This window comes from Halichoerus grypus, chromosome 7 (assembly GCF_964656455.1).
Source record: "Halichoerus grypus chromosome 7, mHalGry1.hap1.1, whole genome shotgun sequence".
In the NCBI taxonomy this organism is placed as follows: Eukaryota; Metazoa; Chordata; class Mammalia; order Carnivora; family Phocidae; genus Halichoerus; species Halichoerus grypus.
Window position 1 is genome coordinate 32956496 of NC_135718.1, and position 7326 is coordinate 32963821.

Genomic DNA, 7326 nt, shown 5'->3' on the forward strand with positions numbered 1-7326 from the left:
CTGTTGCGTGCATTATTTCTATTTACCTTGTTTCTTACACATATATTATAAATTTGCACCTTGGTTTTGTTTTTGTTTTTGGTTAGCTTTATCTTAGAAATCATGCCTTGCAGTATTAAAGAGTTCTTCCTTATTTTTTTTTTTTAGTAACAGCTTTATTGAGATATAACTCATGTACTATATAGTTCACCCATTTAAAGTACATGATTTAATGGCTTCGGTATATTCACAGAGTTGTTTGACCATCACCACAATCAATTTTAGAACATTTTCATCACCCTCAAAAGAAACCTCATACCCGTTAGCAGTCACTGACCATTCCCCCCAGTTCCACCAATCCTAAGAAACCGCCGATCTATTTTCTGTCTCTCTAGCTTTGCTTATTCTGACCTTTCATGTAAATGGAACCATGCAATGTGTAGTCCTTTGTGTCTGGCTTCTCTAACTTATCACAATGTTTTCAGGGTTCATCCATGTTGTGTTATGTATCAGTACTTTCTTTTTATTGTCTACTTCTCCATTATATAGATATGCCACATTTTGTTCCACTATTCTTCAGCTGATGGACACTTTAAGTTGTTTCCACTTTTTGGCTATTATGAATAATGCTGCTATGAACACTCATGGACGAGTTTTTGTATGGACAAATGTTTTCAGTTCCCTCGCCTATATGCCTAGGAATGGAATTGCTGGATCTCATGGTAACTCTATGTTTAATTTTTTGAGGAACTGCCAGACAGTTTTCCACAGTGACTGCACCATTTTACAATCCCACCAGTAATATATGAGGGTTTCGATTTCTCCACATTCTTGCCAAAACTTGCTGTTATCTGACTTTTTGACTAGTGGGTGCAAAGTGGTATCTCACTGTGACTTTGGTTTTCATATCCCTGATGCCTGATCGTTCCTTATTGTCTTTGACTACAGCATGGTGATGTACCATAGTGAGCAAGGCAATTTCTTGCAGTTTTGTGCCCTCTCGGGAGTTCACTGACCAGGAGGAGAGACGGACTGTTAATTTAATTCTTAAAATACATTGCTAGTACAATTATTTAAGCAAGAACAGGGCACCCCAGAAGTAGAAAAGAGGGAGAAACTCATTCTAACTGGGAAGTGAAAATCCTAAAAGAGGGTGAGCCTGGAAGGATAACGTGGAGGTGGGAGAATAGCCTTCGAAAAGGCAGAGAAGCTTCAAAGAGCTTCACTGATCTTACTACATCACACATAATCTACTTATGAAAATGAATATTTTTTTCTTCCTGTACAGCAAATTTTAATTTTTCTTAACAATACACGAGGTCAGTGAAGTACTGGCAGGAACTTAGCATTTTATGTGGTCATGTTTGTGTGTCAGTAAATAAAGGCATAATGAAACAAAACACTGAATGCATGACATGTCTAAATTATAATTAAATACTTTGCAATCCATGCCAAGTTGTTCCCTTCATGGGTATAAATGCAAAATGATAATCTAGATTTATTTTGCTGACATCAGACCAAAATAAAATGAACTTGGATCACTTTCATTTCCTTAATCATCTTCCAAATTCCCGCTAGATAAGTGACACATTGGCTAGCCTGTCTATGGGAAGAAAAGTGGAGTCCTGATTTATTTTAGTTTACATGTGGCTGGCTTGGCTAAGAGAATACTGCATCCCACCAGGTGGACTCTCTCCTATCTTTCTTCACAAGGGATCTGTCTGGGTGCCAGAACTGGACCATCCAGGGTCGAGTTCATTCTGTCACCATCCGAGGTGTCTCATTGCTACAGGAGGAGATCTGGTACCTCATCTGGTTTCCAAGCCTTGCTCTTTGGACCAGCTGTGGGCATTTGTCCAGTTTATGATGGTCCTCTGCTTGGCTCTACCCAGGGGCTCTGGGGATGGGTGAGGTAAGAGGTAAACAGGAAAGACAGCCATAGTCCCTCTGGACCCTGCTGGCCCTTTTGACCATGATCCGCCCATTTATTCCATTTTCAAATTCTGCTAGGATGATGTCTGCTAATTGCTAATGCTGACGCTGGCCTCAACCAGAACAACACAGAATCTTTTTGTTTCCTTTGGTTCACCATATCCTGACCTCAAACTTTATAAATGCTTGGACAAGATTGTTCTATTGAAATCCATTTCCAATGGAGGTGACCCCAAAAGACCCCAAAACCAATAGTTAACACGGAGCAAGGGACTAGGACTGCAGGTGTTTGGGGATAGGAAACATAATGCTTAATTTCTCTGTAGTATGTAAATTTTTTCTTTACCAACTACACATATTACCTTCATGAAAAAGAAGACAAAATAAATGCACTGTGAATTCTAGCCTGGAAGCGATTTTTGCCTTCAGATCAGGTTGGCATCAAAACGCCTCTGGATGACTTTTCTCAGAGGCCAGCAGCAAGAGTCTTTCCTCTGACTTCTAACGTGTGCCTTTTCTTGTACTGAACTTTAACACCTTCTTTCCATTTTCTAGAAGATGTCAAAAAAGAAGAAAAATAGATTTAACAAAGGACATCTCCCTGCTAGGAACAGACGCTCATTGTGAGATAATGCAGTGAAGTGGTTAAGAATACTATTGTGTGAGGGGTTAGACCATGAGACAAGGGGAGTCCTGACCAGCTACATGTGGCTCAGCGAGACCTCAAAGAAGAGCATCCTTCACTTGGCTCTTTTTTTTTTTTTTTAAAGATTTTATTTATTTATTTGACAGAGAGACACACAGCGAGAGAGGGAACACAAGCGGGGGGGTGGGAGAGGGAGAAGCAGGCTTCCCACGTAGCAGAGAGCCTGATGTGGGGCTTGATCCCAGGACCCTGGGACCATGACCTGAGCCGAAGGCAGACGCTTAACGACTGAGCTACCCAGGCGCCCCTCACTTGGCTCTTTGTGGCTTTGCTTAAAACAATAATAATCCTTAAGAATAAAAATCCTTAAAAATGCCTATTCAGCATTAGGCATTGTGCTAAACTCCTTATTGTCATGATCTTGTGTAATTCTTGCAACATCTCTGTTATTTGGGGACTAATAAACCTGTTGCACAGATAAAGTTTAGGAAGGTGATGTTACTGGCTTAAGGTTGTCTCGCTAGTGATGAAGCTAGGATTCAGACTCAGGTTCATCAGACTCCAGAGCTGGAACCATTAACTATCATGCTATACTGTTCTTTTCGCATAACATACTTTTCAGGTGTGTATTGTAACATTATGAGATGTTCAACAAAACCATTTTGAAAATATTCAGATGTTCAGTTCCTGTGTCAGTGAAGTATTTACTTAAAGTTTTAAAACCTTCACATTTTATGTACTTTATAGATTGCATAAAAGAATGTTATGTTTAAAATTTCACCCCTGGAATTTTGTCTGCATTGTAAGATTGGTACAGTTGTATTTCTGCATTGCCAAATTGAGCTTAGGTAGCTCAACTTGAAGCTATTTGAATTTCCTGTTTTGAATAAGATTTGTTAAATAACTATACATCTATACTCATCTATCTATTAATCATTTGACTTTTAGTTTTTAGGTTACTCATTTCAAAATATAATGACATTTATAAAATTAAAACTAAGCCATAAGTGTCCAAAACTTATAAATATTACAAGTATAGTTGTTTAGACAGCCAGGATACCAAAATTGTAAGAACTAAAACTATGTATAACACAGTATAATCATGATAAAACATCTGATTTGTTCTCTTGCTATTGCACAGTTTATAATGATGATGTGATGAGGACCTGCACAAAACAGGTGGACCTGAACTTTGTCTGACATTTCATAGAGGGCAGCTCACTGGAGCTGTTGGTACATGGTTCCTTGGGTGATTTCTGTGAGTGGTCCTGAACAGTTCCCGAATTTTTTTTTTTTTTTTTTTTTGAACAGTGCAGAACCTCAACCTCCATAAGTAGTTTATAAGAAGTTCAAATAATTTCTTCATGGTAGAAGCTTCATTCCACATTGTTCACAATTTAACCTCGTGATTCAAATGAACTTGTTATGGATCTTAAATACATATAAGATGTTTTTTGTATAGTTTTTAAATGAGTGAGGCCCATCTTTATGTTCTGACATGGAAAATGCTCATGATATAGTGTCTGGACAGAAGTTGCAGAACAGAGTGTATAATATAATTCCATTTTTGTAAAAATCAATCAAACAAATACTACATATATGTAAAAAACAATCACTCTACTACTTAGCACTTAGGGAGGTAGACTGAGGAGTTGAGCCTTCCACTTACATTTTATACATCCATGTTGTTGAATTTCTAAAGTATCATTTTTAAAAGACTGGGGAAGAAAAAGTATATATATATATATTTTTTTTTTTAAAGATTTTATTTATTTATTTGACAGAGAGAGACACAGCGAGAGAGGGAACACAAGCAGGGGGAGTGGGAGAGGGAGAAGCAGGCTTCCCGCGGAGCAGGGAGCCCGATGCGGGGCTCGATCCCAGGACCTGGAATCATGACCTGAGCCGAAGGCAGACGCTTAACGACTGAGCCACCCAGGCGCCCCAAGTATATATATTTTTTAAATAAAAATATTTCAAAGTATGTTCCCCAGGACATTTGAAAGCCACTAGATTCCACAAGTCTTTGCCACCTGGATCCAAACCACAAGGGGGTGCTGTTGGACTTTGGATGAGTCACTTCCCAGGCACCTCAGTTTCTTGCTCTGTAAAATGAAGATAACACCCACCTCTCACCAGGGTGGGGAGCATTGAAAATGTAGCCCTGAAAGTTATTTGATGTGCCTTGGGAGCCTGCATTTAATTTTCCTAAAGCAGAATAGGGGTTGAGGGAAAGAGAACAAAGAATCCTTCTGCTAATCCAAGATATTTATAAAATCAGAACAAAGAATTCAATGCTTGATTTCTTCCTTTGACCTAAGTCTCTCCTCACACTCATTATCAGAGTGCTGGAGTGGAAGGAAGTCTGGACGTCAGCTGAAAGCCTCCTTAAAGAATCTGATGAAAGTTAGGCACCCGAATCCCAGAAAATTGCAAGAAAGACTGAATTTTGGACATAATTCCTGGGGATTTCCAGGCCCAGATTAAGGACACTTTATTGATTTAGTTCAGTTACTTTATTTTACCCAGGAGGAAGACACCATCCAGAGAAATCACCACATAGCTGATAGGGAGGGCTCAGCCCCATTTCCTCGCTCCTACCAGCCCCCCCCCCCCCCCCCCGCCATATCTGCAACCAGTAGGAAGGAAGGTGACCAAAGCTTTTGGATACAGTGGATGGCGCCCATGCCAGGGGAAGGGACACTCTCTAGGCTGAGCTTCCATGTTGCATAATTAAATTTAGGTGTGGTCTTTGAAAATTGGCAGCTAGTGGGGCACCTGGGTGGCTCAGTCTGTTAAGCTTCAGACTCTTGATTTCAACTCAGGTCATGATCTCAGGGTCCTGGGATGGAGTCCTGTCTCGGGCTCCATGCTCAGTGCAGAGTCTGCTTGTCCCTCTTCCTCCCCCTCTGCTCTTCCAGGCTCTCATGTGCGCTCTCTCTCACCCTCTCAAATAAATAAATAAAATCTTTAAAGAAAAGAAAAGAAAGAAAGAAAGAAGGAAGGAAAGAAAGAAGATCAGTAGCTAGTTAACATTAAGAGTATACAAAGCTAAGTTTCTTGATCGTTCTCATAGGCCTACAAAGTGACCTCATTTAAACCTCACAATGGCTTAGTTGAGACAACAGGACCGGTGTGGATCCCCTCTGCTTTTGCACCCTGTACCCTGCTGCTCTGAACTTGGCTGTTCATGGCTCACAGATTCCACCCTTCTCTCCCCACCCCACTTCCCCAGGACTGCCCTGGGGTGGGAACTACCAATAATGCTATGGTATTTATGCTCCAGAGCACTCCCAGGATCAGGTAGGACGAGACTTTACCTGAAACCACATCCTTGCCTCTTTCTCTCCCTCGTCTGTTTCTCTCAGCTTTCACAGGCTCTTCCTGAAGAGCACACCCTCGCAAATCACATAAACCCAAATCCCATTCTCAAGCTCTGCTTCTAGGGCATCTGAGCTAAGACAAGTGCTGAGTGTCACTGACATCATTTTGTGGTTTCCAGAGAATAATGACTTGTGTGAGGACAATACATTGGTAAGGTTCTGAACTAATCTCTTTTATAGAATCATACTTGGAACCTCAGAGAGCCTCTAGTTATTTTACAAGAGGACATGTATGAATATATACATATATGTACGTGTGTACTTTATATGTGCTATATATACATTTGCTTATACATCTTTATTCTGATTTTTCCACTTAATGTCATATCACAACTTTTCCTCTTTAGTTCTATCTTTATAAGCATAATTGTAAAAGGATGCTTAAGATCCTAATCTATGACCAACTCACACCAGTCAGAATGGCTAAAATTAATAAGTCAGGGGGCACCTGGGTGGCTCAGTCGTTAAGCGTCGTCTGCCTTCCGCTCGGTCATGATCCCAGGGTCCTGGGATCAAGCCCCGCATCGGGCTCCCTGCTCCGCGGGAAGCCTGCTTCTCCCTCTCCCACTCCCCCTGCTTGTGTTCCCTCTCTCGCTATGTCTCTCTCTGTCAAATAAATAAATAAAATCTTAAAAAAAAAAAATCAGGAAATGACAGATGTTGGCGAGGATGCGGAGAAAGGGGAAACCTCCTACACTGTTGGTGGGAATGCAAGCTGGTGCAGCCACTCTGGAAAACAGTATGGCGGTTCCTCAAAAAGTTAAAAATAGAACTGCCGTATGACCCAGCAATTGCACCACTGGGTATTTACCCCAAAGATACAAATGTAGTGATCCGAAGGGGCACGTGCACCCCAATGTTTATAGCAGCAATGTCCACACTAGCCAAACTGTGGAAAGAGCCCAGATGTCCATCGACAGATGAATGGATAAAGAAGATGTGGGTGTATATATATGTATATACACCCACACACAATGGAATATTACTCAGTCATCAGAAAGAATGAAATCTGCCATTTGCAATGACATGAATGGAACTAGAGGGTATTATGCTAAGCGAAATAAGTCAGTCAGAGAAAGACAAGTACCGTGATTTCACTCATATGTGGAATTTAAGAAACAAAACAGATGAACATAGGGGAAGGGAAGGAAAAATAAAATAAGATAAAAACAGAGAGGGAGGCAAACCATAAGAGACTCTTAACTATAGGAAACAAACTGAGGGCTGCTGGAAGGGTGAGGGGTGGGGCGATGGGGCAACTGGGTGATGGGCATTAAGGAGGGTACTTGATGTAATGAGCACTGGGTGTTATATAAGACTGATGAATCACTGACTTCTACCTCTGAAACCAATAATACATTATATGTTAATTAATTAAATTTAAAT